Source organism: Hoplias malabaricus, chromosome 2, assembly GCF_029633855.1.
Source record: "Hoplias malabaricus isolate fHopMal1 chromosome 2, fHopMal1.hap1, whole genome shotgun sequence".
NCBI classification, from domain to species: Eukaryota; Metazoa; Chordata; class Actinopteri; order Characiformes; family Erythrinidae; genus Hoplias; species Hoplias malabaricus.
In genome coordinates this window covers 36,118,999-36,137,696 of record NC_089801.1, presented here as the reverse complement: position 1 = coordinate 36,137,696, position 18,698 = coordinate 36,118,999, and the positions used below count along the sequence as shown (strand labels likewise).

At 37.6% G+C, this 18,698-nt stretch overlaps 1 long non-coding RNA gene across 1 annotated transcript; it reads right to left on the bottom strand.

Annotated features, from left to right (window-relative positions):
* Positions 1 to 7,314: 7,314 nt before the first annotated feature.
* LOC136682899 (uncharacterized) lies at positions 7,315 to 7,935 on the bottom strand. The gene is made up of 3 exons (XR_010798690.1): positions 7,820 to 7,935; positions 7,497 to 7,595; positions 7,315 to 7,377 (listed from the first exon to the last, which is right to left on the bottom strand). It is a non-coding gene; the product is annotated as an uncharacterized lncRNA (long non-coding RNA).
* Positions 7,936 to 18,698: the final 10,763 nt, after the last annotated feature.

Below are 18,698 nucleotides of genomic sequence, written 5' to 3'. Positions count from 1 at the left end.
GAAAGTAAGCAGCTGAAACAGTAAGCTTTCTGTACATGGATTAACAAAACACTGAGGATCACGGCCCCTACCTGGAAAAAGCAGGAGAACGCTATCTTCCCCACCCTCTTCCCTTATAGACGTAATAAACTATGGTGCATGTGCAGCCCGTGTTTATTATTTTTAACACCAACAAATGTTCCATCCATCCATCCATTATCTGTAACCGCTTATCCAATTCTAGGGTCGCGGGGGGTCCAGAGCCCACCTGGAATCACTGGGCGCAAGGTGGGAATACACCCCGGAGGGGACGCCAGTCCCTCACAGTGCAACACAGACACACACACATTCACTCACACACTCACACCCACGGACACTTTCGAGTCGCCAATCCACCTGCAACGTGTGTTTTTTTTTTTGGACTGTGGGAGGAAACCGGAGCACCCGGAGGAAACCCACGCGGACACGGGGAGAACACACCAACTCCTCACAGACAGTCACCCGGAGGAAACCCACACAGACACAGGGAGAACACACCACACTCCTCACAGACAGTCACCCGGAGGAAACACACGCAGACACAGGGAGAACACACCACACTACCTGCTGCGCCACAGTGCCGCCCCCAACAAATGTTATTAAAGTATAATTATGAAAACTGTGAAAAAATTATGAAATTTACACATGAATAATTTAGGTTCAGTTTTCAATTAATTCCTTAATTATTAAGTAATAAGTAAATTTGGTAACACTTTCTATAAACCCCACATTTATAAGCCTTTATAAGTGCAGTTATAACTGTTTATAACTAAAAAAATAATGTTTTTTTTGCATAAATAATAAACTCCAATAATATGTCAAAAGCACTCTTACAATGAGCTATTATTTATCATTTTGCAAGTTATAAACATATAACACAAGTGTCAATATTCATTACACTGCCTTTCAAATGGGTAATGACCTGTGTATAATTATATAGCACCTATAATAAAAATGAATGGTTTTAAATGCATTATAAATGTTTAAAATTCCATAATTGTTTACTTAGCTATTCCTCATGTTTTAAATAATAAATAATAATATAAACTGTCAGTCACTTTACTTGAAGCACTCAGTGATGGCATTTTAAACATTTATAATGTATTTATAATTGTTCACACATTTTGTTGGTGTTTTATAATTCTGCACGAGTCATTATCCATTTAAAGGGTTTTAAAATGAAGAGTGAGACTTGTGTTAATATATGTTTATAACTTTCAAAATAAACAATAATAGCTCATTATAAGAGCCACATGAGTCATTACTGAAGTTTATATGTATGCTTACAAAGCATTATTACCATGTTATAAAGGGTTATACTGCATATAACTGCACTTTTAAAGGCTTATAAATAGGGGCTCATAGAAAGTGTCACTGTAAATATTTCGAGGTCAATGGCGTACCACCTCTTACTGCTTCACGTACCATTAGTGGTTCTGATTCTATTAAAGGTGATCAGTCTAAAATGTTCTGAACCTCTCTCAGTATCAGTTTGTAGATCAGTTATCTCTCTCTCTCTCTCTCTCTCTCTCTCTCTCTCTCTCTCTCTCTGTGTGTGTGTGTGTGTGTGTGTGTGTGTGTGTGTGTGTAAATGTCCTCTCAGTCTCTCCAGGCTGCTGTGAGCTACACACAGTGCAGAAGTGTGTGAGGAAACTCTCTGCTGATGATGTTGAGCTGAACACTGCTCTGACACAAAGCACAGCTCAATACATTCAGTTTCTACAACAAACAGCTTCTTCATAAAGAATCAACACAGCAGCATCAGAGCAGACATTTCTCTTCCACTCAGTTACACTCACCTCTGCGCAGCTGTGGAAGAGAATAATAGAATGTGAATATTCCTTTAATATTTTCATAACTTAATAATTACATTTAAATCAGTGGAAAGTGATGATGACTGTTTTCAAAAATGAAATAATCTCTTCATAAAAATACATTTCTACGGAGCCCCTAAAGTCTCATGGTGTAAAAATATTATTTAGAGACTTAATCCGTTCCCTCAGTTTAGACATGACACAGGCTCTGCGTTAGGACACACGTTTGATCTCCTGTCCATTCCTTATTTACACGTTACAGCCATGTGTTAATAGACTAAAACATTAATAGTTCAGGTCGAGGAGAGAGTGAATAAAGGCAGTATTTTGAATCCGACGGGACTCGTTTTTAACTGAGCATTCAGCTGGAGGTGGGACAGTGGGCTCCTGTTGTGTGGCACATAGCCGCGGCTTTAATCACATCTCAGTCTCAAGCAAATTATTCAGTAAAATCCAATCGACCTGCTATTGTCATTGTTTTCAAGAATGAATGTTTAAAAAATGAATAAAACCATGAACAATAAGCGCGCTGTGTAGAGGATTACACCTGTCAGTGCCACTGTAAAGCTGCTTATTTGTAATGATCTGATTAATTTAGCCTATTGCATAGGTGTATGTTTATAACTATTTTCTTCATTCTCTATTGTCTGCAGCAAAGCGTAGCCTACGAAATAAAGGTACAATACTTTTAATAAACAGATACAAGATGAAGGTGACATATGAAAGCTGGAGGTGTCCTTTTTCCATTGGAGGAGTGTAATTTATGTGAATATTAATTACAAACATACATTGCATGGAGTGTGTTATGGACATGAGAAATTGGGCAATATTCGGTTCTGAGCAGCAATAATGGACTCACTAGGTGTGTAACTGTGTCCTTTTTGTAAAAATCGCGGTCACAAATCCCCGAAGTGTCATATTATCACACAATGCCCCATTACATTGAATGAGGTGTCAGATTAAATCTGAGGGTGCCCTCTTGTGGACGATATGAGGTATTGCCTGATCTCATTTTCAGGCTTAAATCTGTCCACAAAAGCCCCGTTAGGTTTAATTTAATTTTTTATGTGGTAATTGATAATGAATGATATTAATGTGTTAGTTATAAAAAGTGGTTGTAATGTGTGAATAAGGAATGGACAGGAGAGATCAAACAAGTGTCCTAGTCATGTCTGTCTGAAAAGGATTGTTAAACTGAGGGAACCAATTACTAAATTGAGGGAACAGATGAAGTCTCTAAATAATATTTTTCCACCATGAGACTTTAGGGGCTCCGTACATTTCTGATGAAAACTGCAGATTTATTTTGACATTTTATTTGTTGCATTAGTCCTTTCTCTTTGAAAAAAGTCAGTTGAATTACAGCAGAAAAGGAAACTGAATTTACACACAGCTCTAATGTGAACACTACACACTGGAACAGAGAATCTGGACGTTACAATGGCCATAAATATGAGGAGCAAGAAGTGAAGTGGAGGAGACGAGAGGATCTCAGGAATCAAGTCTCTCACTGATGCTGACACTAATTATTTGATTTTCCGATTTAGAGACTAATGCAGTCAGACAAATAGTGTGTGTGTGTGTGTGTGTGAGTGTGTGTGTGTGTGTGTGTGTGTGTGTGTGTGTGTGTGTGTGTTTAAATGTGTCTTTTATCCTACTGCTTTAGTTAAACTGATGAATTAAATTAGTAAAACTGATGATTGTGATGATGTAACGCCTCAAATATTGCATCATCACATAAGAACAGTGACATCACTCCCAAAAGGAGTCCACACTGCTTTTATCTGTGGTGTCTTTTTCTCATCAGTAAACTTTACTGTCTCTAAGTTCCTGCAGTGCAGTGGGATTATGCAGCAGTGCATTGTGGGATGGAAGGTGGGAGGTGGAAGTTAATAGCTCTCATTTCAAGCTTTGTTTAAAACATGAGCATCTGATGAAACTGGATTTTATGTGAGAGTTTGACTTGGATTAAAACTCTCCTCTGACTTTATAAACTACACAAACTACATCCAGTACTTTCAGTAGAAATACACAACATTCACTTACCCCAAATATGCTCTAAAACATCAAAGAGAAAGAAAGATAAAAAGATGAAATGTTAGAGAGAAATGTGGACTGTACACAATATATGAACACTATAGACAATGTATTGTTTGTGAAGTGTGAGAAAGTCCTGTCTCTCTTATTTACTGCAGCTCCGTCCGTTAGACTTTCAGTTCAGACCTGGGGTCATCCACTTTGTAAATAAATGAAGCTTTAGAGCTCAGCTGAAGTTTTATCCTCTTTAACATTTACAGGATGTTTGTTTATGTAATTAGGGAGACTGTAATGATGATGTAATGAGGGAGACTGTAATGATGATGTAATGAGGGAGACTGTAATGATGATGTAATGAGGGAGACTAATGATGATGTAATGACGGAGACTGTAATGATGATGTAATGAAGGAGACTGTAATGATGATGTAATGCCTCAAATATTGCATCATCAACATCATGTGAACAATGACATCACTCCCAAAGGAGTCCACAATGCTTTTATCTGCAGTGTCTTTTTCAGAGATGTGCAGCCTTAGAAATATTTAGTGCATGTGTGAAACAGCTTTGTACATCCAGATACAATCTGCACATGTGTAAATACATTTGGGAGCAGTGCACGAGTGATTACAATTTTTACAGAAATATTTTCATCAGTGAGGTTTCACATATCTGAGATACAGACACACACACACACAAACACACACACACACACAAACACACACACTCACACACACACACACACACACACTTCACTACGTGCAACACTGAAAATACAAGCTCCAATCTCAAAACACAACTAGGAATTTTGGGTCTGTCTTGATGCGTGAGTCCACAAGCCAATCAGCACGCTGCCCACTCACCACCCAATCAGACCGCTGCCCACTGAATCAGGGAGTAAAAGGTTCCAGTATTTCCTCTTTTTATCTGAGTCAACACGAGCAACTGATGACACTGGATTTTATGTGAGAGTTTGACTTAAAACTCTCCTCTGACTTTATAAACTACACAAACTACATCCAGTACTTTCAGTAGAAATACACAACATTCACTTACCACTGCAGCTCCCTAAAACATCAAAGAGAAAGAAAGATAAGAAGATGAAATGTTAGAGAGAAATGTGGACTGTACACAATATATAAACACTATAGACAATGTATTATTTGTAAAGTGTGAGAAAGTCCTGTCTCTCTTATTTACTGCAGCTCCGTCCGTTAGACTTTCAGTTCAGACCTGGGGTCATCAGTAACATCTGTGCTCTCAGACCAAAATGTTCAGGAGAACAAAGGAAAGTTTAGAAGAACACAGAGAGGTCGATCTGAACCATTTTCACTAAAATAATAAACTGGATTTACAGGAGGTTCAGTGCAGACGAGAAAATGTGGACGTTGGTGAATTTAAAGTGAAGGAAAATGGATTATTGAGAGTGTGTTTACATTAATCAAAGCAGGGAAACGGTTTCGTTAAATTAAAGAGGGAGGTTTTCACGTCTAAAGACAATGTTTTTGAGATGGAAGCTATATCTGAGATGAGCTAATGCTAAAGCTAACACTGGCTGCTCAGAGCAATGTTAGATGCTGAGGAGGTGCAGGTGCATTGTGGGAAAGAATGTGAACAGTCTTCATTCTGTGATGGGAGACTTTATCAGGTGAATATTCCCTGAAAGAACTGAGGTCACTGTCTGATTTCTGGATTAAACTGTAATAGATGTGATACGTTTATAAACACAGCAGACATTGTGATCAGTGTGAGGAGGGAGGAGTGATTTACTCACCACAGGAACTGTGTAAAAGAAAAGAACAGAGCACAGTGTGAGATAAAACCCAATGAGAAAACACTCACATCATTTACAAACACTACTTGAGAAACAGTCTTTAACACTTCATCTTCCTCATCAGAAATCTCCTTTATTCATCTGTGCTGGAGTTTCTCATCCTTCGCTACTGCACCGTCACCCAATGCTTTCACTACAACTCCAAGAAGATGTTCAGCTAAACGCTTAAACCCTAAACCTACAGCAGACTCTCAGCCTTATAGAAATGTTTCTGTTTCCACTACATTCATTACTTCATCAGGTGTTTCTCTCTTAACAGTCCGTCCTGTGCTCCTCCATCAACTACAGTAACGTATGAGTGATAGATTCTTGTTGTGGAGGAAAAGCCGCTCACAGAAACACAAAGCTACAACACTCCCAGAGTCACTGAGAGATGTGGAAGTGTGAGAATAAACAGCTTCTGAGGTTCTGCTCTGTTCTGTAGAAATGTCTTCACCTGGATGAACTAAATGTGTGGGGTTTAGGGAAGTGTTTACAGATGCAGCACAGATGTTGGGTCACAGTTAAATCTGACCTCTACATCAGCGTCCATGCTCCTCTAACAGACTGTGGACTTTATATAAACGTATATATGACAGATACAGTGTGTGGTGTGTTAATGGTCTCTGTGTGTTTTCTCTGAGTGTAAGAGTTTGTTGTGGTCAGCACTGGATTTTAAACTCAGTGACCTCATGTGAAGTGAAAGATTTGGGTCTGGGATCAGGAACAGCTCGGCTCTTTTCTAAACCGTGTTAGGAGTTACTAATGAATGTATTATGATTTTAAACATCTCAGTTTAACTCTATAAACTCCTACTGAAAGCACTGTGATGAAAGATATCTTTGAATATTATTCAGACCTTTCCCTGCAGTCAGTGTATCTGAGGTTGTTTTGAGTGTGATCAGTAAAATCTAAACTCTTTATTGTACTCTTCCTATAGAAGTCTATATACAGAATTCTGACTGAGTCTCTGAGCCGTGTGGAGATTTCTATCAGAAACAGTTACTGTTTATTTTACTGAAATGCTCCGTCTGTCCTTCACTCCACATTAACATCATTTATCCTCTGTGTGATTTACCTCCTGTTTCTGAACACAACTCACTTCTGAACATCTGTGTTTCTCACTTCTGTCTTTTCATGTTTTATTCTGAGATGAGACACTGATGATGAGGCTGAGTTTATACAGAGGGGAGTTCTGAGATACTTACCCCACACTTCTACTGTACACTCCTCTGTTGTGTCTCCATCAGTGACCTGACACAGGTAACGTCCTTCATCTGACTCTGTGCAGTTTCTGGTCTGTAAGGAGACGTTTCCTCTCGGCAGCTCCTGAGTGAACAGACTCACTCTGCCCTCGTAGCCCCGCCCCTCTGTCACCTGTCTGTTCTTATAGAGACAAACACACTCCGTCTCCTTAAACCACCTGATCTCCAGGTCAACAGCACTGACTTCAGGAGACAGGTGACAGGAGAGAGTGGCAGCAGAGCCATAGTCACATTTATCACCACGGGGTCCAATGAGTTTAAACTCTGTGAAGGAAAACACACACCACGATGTTCACAGTTAAATCTGTTACAGGAAACAATCACAAATCAATATCAAACACTGATCAATATCTGAACGTTTGACTCACTGTTGCTTGCAGTTGCCATCTTTATCTCTTCATCTCCTCCTACAGCTTCAGACTAATGACCTCCTACACAGAGAGAGAGAGAGAGAGAGAGAGAGAGAGAGAGATTTTGTCTCTAGTTCATTAAACAAATGTTTATCAGAAAATCTAAATGTAAATTCAACTGCATTATTTTTGTTGCCCACCACAATAATCCGAATCCCCAAAAGAGAAGTTGATACCTCCGCCTCTGCAGCTCTTTCCTTCGCTCTTCTTCAGAGTTAAATCACTGCTTTAGGAGAAACCTGAAGCAGAACAAATCCGCTCTTTGTCTCAAACACAACGATCCACAAAAACAAGCCAGAGTTTAAACCTTTATCTACAAATCTTACACCTCTCTCTCCATTTCAGCGCCAAGAGCGGAGCACTGCACTCTTTCACTTTCACCTGCAGCTCACTCCGGCGAAAACATGGCTATCATTTGAAAATAATTAATTAAACCAATGAAAATGACGGAATATATAATTACAATATGAATAACATGAATCAGAATGATATAGTTTTGTCTGCAGAGCTGTAGAGTCTTCAGAACAGGAGCTCCAGAGAGTGTAGTGTAGAGTAGAGTAGAGTAGTTTTAGAGCTGCGTCATGGAGTGGAGCAGTAGGTGGGACCACAGTGTGAACTGAACATAATGCTTTCTTTCTCTGATGAAAGTTTCCCAGTCACCACTTTACAGTAAAACACTATAAAGAAACATTGAGTAGTGATTGTAAGTAGCTCATTTACAAAGAGGGAGAGAGAGTAATTCTAGCCCTGTTTCCAAATTCTTCATTACTTCACATTAAATGAGATTATAGACCATTAATAAATACTTTAGTTTGATGGAAAGTTATTTAATAAGTAACTAAAGTATGCAATTCGCAACATTACGTAACAAGCGATGATATTTTCATTTATTATTATTTGATTATTTTATGATTATTAAATAATTAATCATGATGATGTCTGTGGTCTTTATATTTATATTCAGGTTTGTTACTGCGGTGCAGTGCTGGGGATAACAGCTGTCTGTGGCTGCTCTGCTTGTATTATTCTTCATGTCCTATGAGGAAATATTTTCAAACACCAAGTGAAAAGAATTTAGGTCCAGTTTCTTTGAAACAGTCAAGTTTCTCTTCAGTCGTGTCTAAGTTTAACAGCTTCACCAAGTAAATAACATTATCACTGTGCAGGATGTTTTAAATATTGCAGTCAGCAACAAACACTTTTGATATTTTTTTGACTCAGGAACTACACATGAACACTGTAATTATTATTTTAACTTTTAATTTATTCTTTCACTCATTCATCTTCTGTAACTGCTGTGGTCTATCGCTGTGTGTCTGTAGCCTTCCTGAAAAGCACTGGGCTCAGAAGCAGCTCTGACTGGATTCAGTGAACAGAGATCAGGAATAAAACCATCACATCATTTTAAAACAGATGACTTTAATGGGCGTGTCCTCACATCACACAGTTTAACATGTGAATATTTTTTGTAAAATGTAATAAAAATTGTTTGTCTCACTGGCGATATCCAAATGTAGAGCATGTAAACAAATAAAAATGTATGTACATTACACTTTGAGGCACTTTTGAGAATTATATGAAAGATTTGATTCTAAAAACATTCATTTGTAAATATAAATAGTTTAAAAATAACTCAAATTCTCACAGTTTACAAACAGAAATATTACATCAGAGGAACATACAGCAACATGTTGGAGTTTTCCAGCACCATCTCAAATTCAAACTGAAAAGAATGGTGCAGAAACAGAGACCGTCAGGTTGTAATTACACACGTGCTCCATTTGGGGTGCTGTTCTACATCCTGCACCTTTAGAGCTGTGTGAACTTTGATCTCATTTGTGAGAGCTGTGTTTGTGGGAATCACTGAAGAATGACCATTCGTCCGGCTCTTCCAGCTCCACGAGCTCCTGCAGCTGCTACCCTTTCTCCACGAGCTCTGGCTCTTACTCCTCGTGCTGTGGCCATCCCACCTCTTAGTCCTCTCCTTCCTCTTCCTCCTCCTCTAATTTCTCCTCTCCCTCTCCCTTGTCCCCTCCCTCCTTTGGGTGAGAGTCTCCCTGCAAACGACCTTCCTCTCAGCATCACACCTGCACTATGCCTAGGCCTTACCCAGAGAGAGAGAGAGAGAGAGAGAGAGAGAGAGAGAGAGAGAGAGAGAGAGAGAGAGAGAGAGAGATAGAGACAGAATGACAGAATCTGTTACCACCTTTTGTGATCTTCTAAAAACGGGCGGGTGATTTGGCATTGGGCAGTGACACAGTCAGCACTGTTCCAGAAGAGGATGCTGGTGTCTGACTGTTTTCAAAAGAGAGTTAGAAGAACAAATTAATTAAAACAGTGCTGAATTAATGATGCAGTGAGGAACACTGAAGGGTTTCTGTAGAGATCCACATACCTTCTTATTTTCTGATATCTTTCCAACTTCCCCATTCCCCTTGTCGCGGCAAACTGAACACAAATGAATCTTTTCAGTTTTCATCAAATCAGACAATTTATTGGCAACTGTTCAAAATAAACAAAGTGTAAAGCTCCCCTTCTTAATGAGAGTTGTGAATACTCTTCAGTTTAAACCCAGTGTCTCCCGCAGTGATTCACAGTTAGGGCGGCCGCCTTGACAACGTCGTTTATTTGTTTTTAGAGATTTTCTGGTTAAGAGGAAGTTGTAGTTGTTGTAGCACACTAGGGGTGTTATTGCTCATGATGTTGTTTACTAGCATGTATGTAATTGTAACTGTTATTGCACTTTAACTGCTTTGTTAATTTATAAATAAAGAATAAATAACGTTAAAAGGTTGTTGCCCTGGTACCACCTTGACTAACCGATTTTCTGCGGGAAACCCTGAAACCTGTGAATCTGAATAACAAACATAAGTCAAACAGGTTAATACTCAAATTTACCCCTCTGTCTAATGTGAATGGCCAGCCTCCTCTCTGATGTCTCGCTGTAAAAGCCTCCCTGAAATATGATTAAAAACAGAAAATGTTTTATTTCAGACTCCATGGTATGAGCTTTTTATATCCAAACTGCATTTCTGGAAAAGCTGGGATGCTGGACATAATGTAAATAAAAACAGAATGCAATGCTGTGCAATGCTTAAGCCCTATACATAATAGAAAACAACACAAACTTTTCCCAGAAAGAAGAACGTCATAAACATGGCGTCCAGGAACGAGGGACGTTCAAACAATCCTCTCTAACCACATCCTCGGCAACCACCATCATCCTCGTCCACACAGGTACAAACGACCTCAGAGCTGAGCAGGAGAGAGTTGGTGGAGCAGAGGAGAGTTGTGGTGTGCAGCTCTGTCAAAGCCTGGGACAGTATGTTGTCAATGGTAGGACACGAAGGGCTCTTTAGGAAGATACACATATTGTTCACGTCTTGGGAATAGTACAGTAGATTACATTATTACAGATTTAGACCCTTTCTCTCTCAGTGCATTCACCGTTAAACCACTAACCCGTCTGTCTCACCACAGCCAAATCACTGTTCATCAGAAGGACACAGACTAACAGCACTGCACACACACACACACACACACACACACAAACACACACACACAGCCCAGTAAGCTGTACAACATCCACAGACCATACAGATGAACCCAAAACAGCACAGAGAGTAACGAAATGCAATCGGGCACCACAATATTCAAACACTTTTAGGCACCTTTCTGGACGCCACATACACTCACAGTAACGAAGGCATCAGTGAGGCACCTAAATAATCTAAATACAATCAGATAAAGCTCATTTGAAAATTAGGAGAACATCAAACACTGAACTCAAAAAGAAGACCATTGATTTGACAAAAATGTCAAAATACACAAAATAGACTAAGAAAAGGATCAAATCAGAAAAACTGTGAACCAAACAGCACTAACATACACCTTCTTTACTGTGAGAAATTAAAACTATATAAACTCTCTGTGCTCTCAGAACACAGAAAAAGGCACAGTACACTCACAAACAACTGACACTCATTCAGGAGTCAAATCAAAACAAACCGGTTCTGGGAAAACTGGAACAACCTTAAAAAAAGATACCACAGAGAATGTGGCGATACAAGACTGTGAAATCTGGACAAACCACTTCCAAACACTATTCAAAAACATAGAGACAGCTTCAAATCCACAGCAGAATCCTATCAACCAAAAGCTTGAGCAACTAGAACTGACTACTAAAGATAATCAAAACCCCTTAGACTCCTCAGTTACTGAGCAGGAACTCAAAGAGAACATTAACAAACTAAAACCGATAAAAGAAAGCGGGCCTGACGGCATACTCCATAAAATGATCAAAAGTTCAAGTTATAAATTCCAGCAGACTGTTCTGAAGTTATTTAACCTGGTTCTGAGTGTGGATTACTGCCCTGAGATCTGGAACCGTGGACTGATGACACCCATCTTTAAAAATGGAAATAAATTCGACCTGAATAATTACAGAGGCATCTGTGTGGACAGTAACCTGGGGAAGCTGATGTGTAGCGTCTTAAATTCCAGACTTGTAAATTTCCTTATGAAGCACAGTGTCTTGAGTAAAAGTCAAACTGGATTTCTACCAAATCACTGCACCACTGATCACATTTACACCCTACAAACACTGATTGATAAATACGTTATCCAAAAGAAAAACTATATTTTTGCATGTTTCATTGATTTCAAAAAGGCATTTGATTCAGTTTGGCTCCAAGAATGTTTAATGACCTTACAGATCAGGAATGGGCAATTTTTTATCTTAATGGCCACACTGGGATTTAACAATCAACAGACGGACAGAGACGTGGGGGATTAATTAATTGAATCCTTTATTTATTTAATTCAATCATTTAATTATGTGAACGTTTATGCGTGAATGATTTCTTAATGTATTTCTATTTATCTTTGTTTCTGTTGGTGTATCGCAGTGTAAACAAAACCAACACAGAGTTTAAAGCAGCACTTTCAACAGAAGTTACCGGTTTATGTGTGACGTCAGTCGAGTGTTTAGATCACACCGGGGTGATCAGTGACTCCAGAGGAGTAGCAGCACTCAACCTAGTGACAAAGGTGACGAACTAATAACTGTAGACAGACTCGGCTTTAACAGGGGTCAGTAGTGTTTAACGCGCGCCATCTAGTGGACTCAGTTAAATGCAGGATATTGCAGGAAAAAGATTAAATTAATGTTTTGCGAAAATGTTGTAAATACTCAGAGGGCAGGATAAAGCAGCCTAATGGGCTTTAGTTTTCCCGCCACTGTTAAAGAAAGTGGTGTAGGGGGTAAACATGTGTGGAATTAAAATTTTCAATAAACAAACTCGTTCTCTCAGGAGCGCGGAGTGAGACGGGGCTGCTGCTTAAACCCAACACTATTTAACATTTATATAAACGAATTGGCCACGATTCTGGAGCGCTCTGCAGCACCCGGTCTCACTCTGCACGACTCAGAGAACAAATTCCTGCTCTACGCAGACGACCTGGTTCTGCTGTTCCCCACAGAGCAGGGTCTACAGCAGAACCCGGACCTGCTGGAGCAGTACTGTCAGATCTCAGGGAAATAAACACATTTAGATTAGTGTCGCTAGTCGAGTGAAGGAGACACGAGGAACGAAGACGTACGCTGAAGAGGACATTCAACGACACAGACACAGGAACCCCAGCAAAAACACAACGTTATCACAACGTTATCTACTTTCTTACAACGTTGTCACAACGTGGTCACAACGTCATTATCAAGTAACGTTGCTGTATGGTATAATTATCACCTACTGGCAACTTAGCATCATTCCATGCAAAATATATTTTTTCCACAGGCAAAAATTGCTTTGTATTGGACAGTCTTTGGTGGTTTTTACATGCCATGTTTACCTTCCAAGCACACATACCAATAGAACTGCTGGTGTCTTACCTTTAGAGGTGTACAAAAGAATTTAAATCTGCTTATGACTGGACATTTGCTTTGCCTCAAACTCAAGTATGAGATCAAACTAGATTCTACCATTACCTGCCACAGCACATTTCTTCCAACAATCCTGATATATAACCCTTAAATTAATTGGATTTGGCTTTAAGTGGGATTAACATACACTGCTATAGAGAGATTAAAAAGGAACGCTTACAGTTGTGACATATAAGCCCCAATATGATGCACATGACATTGGTGGAGACCTATGAATCTAATATAAAATAAATTAGATTGGATTAAAAAAACTGAACTCTCTCCCTTTTTGCACTCGTTACAAAGGTGAACTTGCATGAAATTAAATCCTTCAGCTTCACCAACACTTGGTGGATGAGACTGGTTATACCTTTCCCATCTCATCATGTAGCTGGGAACCTGCTGTCTCCATGAGTACTGTGATAGGGATAAAGGCAATTGTATATTTGACATCAACGTAAATTGCTCATTTTGGTTTTGTTATTTGACTAAATGACTTAGATGAAAATAGTTAGTTCAAAGATTTAAAAATGTCATTCTGAAATTTTTGTGATTTCTGTGATTTTGTGAAATAATTCATAGATCCTGAACTGGATAAGCGGTTACAGATAATGAATGAATTATTTAATATATTTGATATCAGCAATAAACAAATGATCAAAATAAAGGTAATATTTTTATTTTTTAAAATTTCATCAAAATGCTTTCTCCAAGTTTAACTCAAAAGCAAAAGCAAAAGGTTTTTAGGAGAGGCCTGAAAAAATAAGTGCTTCTCTTATTTCAGTTGGGAGGAATCACAGATGCAGAGGGGAGGAGTTCACTCTCAATGTTCAGGGCCTGTAAACACAAAAAGTACAACTGCTTATTCAGTCATGATCAGTTCATGTGTTAATACCTACCGGTCAATGTGTACTAGGTGTTGCAAGTGTCTGGAGATATTGTTATTACTGTACAATTTGAGTGATGTAGACAAGCTTTGTTAATTTACCACTTTTATTGGGAATGGTGTGGTATAGGGCTGGGCATCGATTAACTGGTTTATGGTCTAGTCATTGGCTGTGTCAGAAATGGCTCCCTATTTATGTTTTAGGGCACTATAACTGTTAAGTGTCTGATTTGTGAAGTCAAATTTGAGGATGATTTTGAGGACACTATAATCTACCAAAATGTACCTGTAATTTATAGTAAAGATATTAGTTTACTACAGCAGAATGTGGACCAAATGCTTCAAGAGGTTCTATGTTACTTAACACAGAACCTCTTGAACTTCTATGGACATTAAATTTTGGTTTTAATGCTAATAGTGCTTTACTATATAGTAATATATTAATGAAAAATCAATTTGGAGCCATTTTGTTCACAGCAATTGAGTCCCAGCAGAATGCTACTACTAGATGCCTGTGTAGTCGGAGTGTGTATAATGTAAATGTTTAGTATATTTTTGTACAATTTCTTCTGTGTTTGTCACATTGCACAAATAAAGCACTCTTTTTTGCACATTACTTCTGAGCCTCTGGTTTGATATGTGCTGATCCACCCTCACAGACCTTGATTGCTAAGCTATATGCAAGTTCAAAATCGTCCATGCTACCACCAATTACCACCTAAAATCCTAAAATATTATTACTAATTTATCATTTGCATTCCGATTTTGTGCATGTTTTATGTTTGTGATTGGTGCTCTTTTTTACATCTCCCAGCAACAACTGAAAGTCTGTCTGTAAATTAAATATGTTCATCAATCTTTAAATTACGTCTGCTTTAGTAAAATGTGTTAGATTTGACTGATTGATATATTGATGTCTATGACAGGTTTGTTTTATGCATGATGTGCATGTTTGGGCATGTTTTATTTGCTCGTCAACTAAGCACCTGTGAAGGGAATTTTTTATATGCATGCTTTTTATCCTGAATTAGTGCTCATTGAATCACTGTTATTAAATAGTAATCAATAATAATTAGTAGTAATCACTGACAATTAACAGAAGTCTTTGTTTTATATGAAGATGAGCTGTTTTATTAAATGTATGTTGCATTATTCTGTTGTCTCAAAGTGGTTTGTCTGAGTCTTTGTAGAAAAAGGAATGTGACAGGAGGATATGGGAGTGAAGCTTGAAAGAGTTACACTTCTGCGTACAGGAGATCAAGGACGTTTTTCATTCTAACGAGCACGGGATGAAGCTAATTCTTAGAACTCAGTTTCTGCACAAAACTGTTAACTCTTTCTTCCCTTAGAGGTGGCTCAGTTACAAAATAACTCCTGTTATGATGATGAAGTGCTTATGTGTGTGTAAGGTATAAAAAGAGTTTTTCCTTTTGTTAGAGCATAGCAGAGGGTTAGTGCATGCTTTTAGCTGCTCTCAATAAAGGTCACTCAAAGACTACTTTCAGTCTGTTATTATTAGTTGGTAATTTCCATGACACACCTTATAATTCTGCCTTGTGTTTTCTGGTTCTGTCTGTGTGTGAATTACTTATCTCTTTTGAAGTCAACATTAAACATCACCAGTGACTGCAAAAGAAATATATCCATATGGCACTATCTGGTAGATTTGCATCATAAACAATGTTTTTTAATGTATATTGTCCCTTTTAAGTAAATAATACAATCACATTGCAGTATTTTAATGGTATTCCCATTCTAAATGTTATTTACATATGTAGCCAGTCAATGTTAATGTTAGTAAATGTGTGTTCTGACAGAGACTTGCATAAAAAGAGCATGGTTTGAGGAAAGATTTACCTTTTTTTGAAGTTAAGCTTGAGATGACTCTGCAGATGGTGGAGAAGGACTTGTGTTCATTTAAACAATCAATCAGACCTTATTCTTCTCCATTCTGTCAAAGTAATTACACTATTTGGGCTTCTTATGTTCCCTGTAGAGGATATAAAAATGTCGTTATTATATTTCAACCAAACCAAAAATAAATAAACAATTTTAAAAAATCTCACACAGATAAATATGCAACACACAAAGTTGGTGTAAATGGAAACATCTCACCATTCATCGTTATATTTAAAATGCACAGAGGAGGGGAAATGAATGTTGGTTGGCACAGCAAATTGCTTACATAAAATACATAAAGTGGTGTTGGAGGTTTGATTGTTGGGTCATTCCTACAATTCGGTGCCTTTTGCGTCCCCATTACTAATCACTGTATTTATTATGTAAAAATGTAAACAATATAATTTCTGTAAATTCTACTGAAATAAGTAACTCTTCAAATGTTAAACATAATGCTGTCTACTCCAACAATATTTTTTTTTCACAATTTACACAGTTTTTATTTATCAGACACTGTCCACCCTGTTATGTCTAAGTGCTGTCTCTTTAAATGAAGAGCTGTTTGCATACTGTCAAATTCCTGGAGTTCACAACATATTTTTGAAGGGAAAACATGTTAATGTCTATTTTTCCTCATTTTATCCCATTAGTCAACCACATTATGTCCACACTGTCAGGAGAAATATGAGGAAAAAGCAGTAATTTATGATTTGAAAATCACCAAATTAAAAAGAATACAATGTCTAATTTTAACATTTTGATAGGCTGGTATTGCACACTCACTGGATAATTGCTAACTTTATGTCAGAATGTCCACCCTGTTATGAGGTTATTTAATGAGAATAATTTAAACCCTATATTTAATTGAAAATATGACAAAAAGAATGCTTAAATGTTGAAATATTTAATCAATGTTGAGATATTTTAATGTTTATTTTAAACTATACACTCATTATCAAACTTCATGCCAGCAACACATTACAAATCTACAAGTAGAAAAGAAGCCATAAAAGACTGGCAAATATACTGCTACAAAAAAAAAAAAAAAAAAAAAAAAAAGAGGCAAAGTCTTTCAAAAATAAAGATAGGGCTTGTTTTACTACTTTGTTGTAGACTGTCCAGTCCAACAATTCAAACATGATTTGTTTTTGATTTGTAGAGGAGAAAGAAACGAGATAAATAGCTGGAGTGTAGCCCTATCACACATGTTCACGTCTCGTGAATTATATTCTGTTAATGTTCTATGAATGACCGTTATATCAGAGACAGTTCGCTGATATTCAAACACAGAAGCATTAGACAGATAAGAAAATTGCAGTTTCAGTACACTTCTGCACAGTTTGGGATTCATTAAGGTACATATTACAATTAAATATTTATGTATTAATCAAGTGTACGGTAACAGAAAGCAACTAAAATTGAATCTTTGTAAACCTTTACTCCACTGAATAGCTGTAAGCCAAGCCGTGGATAAACTTCTGAAAAGCTATGACAGGGTCATCGCCTGGAAAAAGACAACAGGCACGTCGTGAGTATTACTGGTAGTTTACGTATCCGAACTGGACACATACAGTAGATAAGGTAAAGACCGTTACTAGGAACTGTGTTTCACAATTTGATCACATACGGCAAAACAAAATTTTAGAACAAAAATGTTTACCCAAGTACACTCAATTAGATGTCCTGTATTCACAACTCAACATAAAATAGTCTAAAAACATAGTGCAAGAACTCACTACATCGCCGAGCCCGAGATCATAGTCCAAAGCGGCCACAGTCAGTTCATTTTAATACTGACTCTGCCTCACGAAACATGCTCAACCTACAAAAAGTTACAACTTAAAAAAATATCAGTCATATTTTATTTTTTTGTGTGTTGATTCAAAGTTTATTATTTTTTTTAAGACATTGGTACACAAAATGCACCACCACCCCAGAAAAAACTGCACTGACTGCAAGACCTCCTACACCTCTACCATCCGGACATGGCTACATGTCTGAATGTAAACAACATGTTAATATACATAATTTTAATAGATATAATATATCTATATTTCTCTTTTTAGATATGTGATGTGTTGGTTGTTATACTGTTTTCCATTTTCCTCTCTATAACAGATTCAAGACCAGAGTCCAGGGCCACATAGGTCAAAACCCACCACTGTAGCCAGTCAGTATTATATCACATATTTTCCATGTCGAAGGGTGTTAACCATATGTTTTAAAACCCATTCATTTTATGCATTAATCAGATTTTACAAAAACTCATTAAAATATAATTATCTTTCTCCCAACATATTAGTGCATGGGACTGTGAAACATGACATTAAATAACTTTGGTAATGCGTACAATATGTACAAAAATGTCCCAATAATTGTAAATCAAACATGATTGGTTGAATCCACTGATGCATTCTATGTTTATGAATGAATTTAAAAAATTAAACAATTTAAATATAGACGAGGAGACACTCTGCTCCAAATTTCCTGCATGATTATTTTTTCCTTCTCGAATATGCCTGACTCAGCATTTTCTTGCCAAGATAATTAGCAGTGTTAGACTTTAGTTTATGTACCAGTGAGAAAAACACATAAAAAAAGGCTTACTTTAAGTTCCACATAATTATTCTAAAGGCT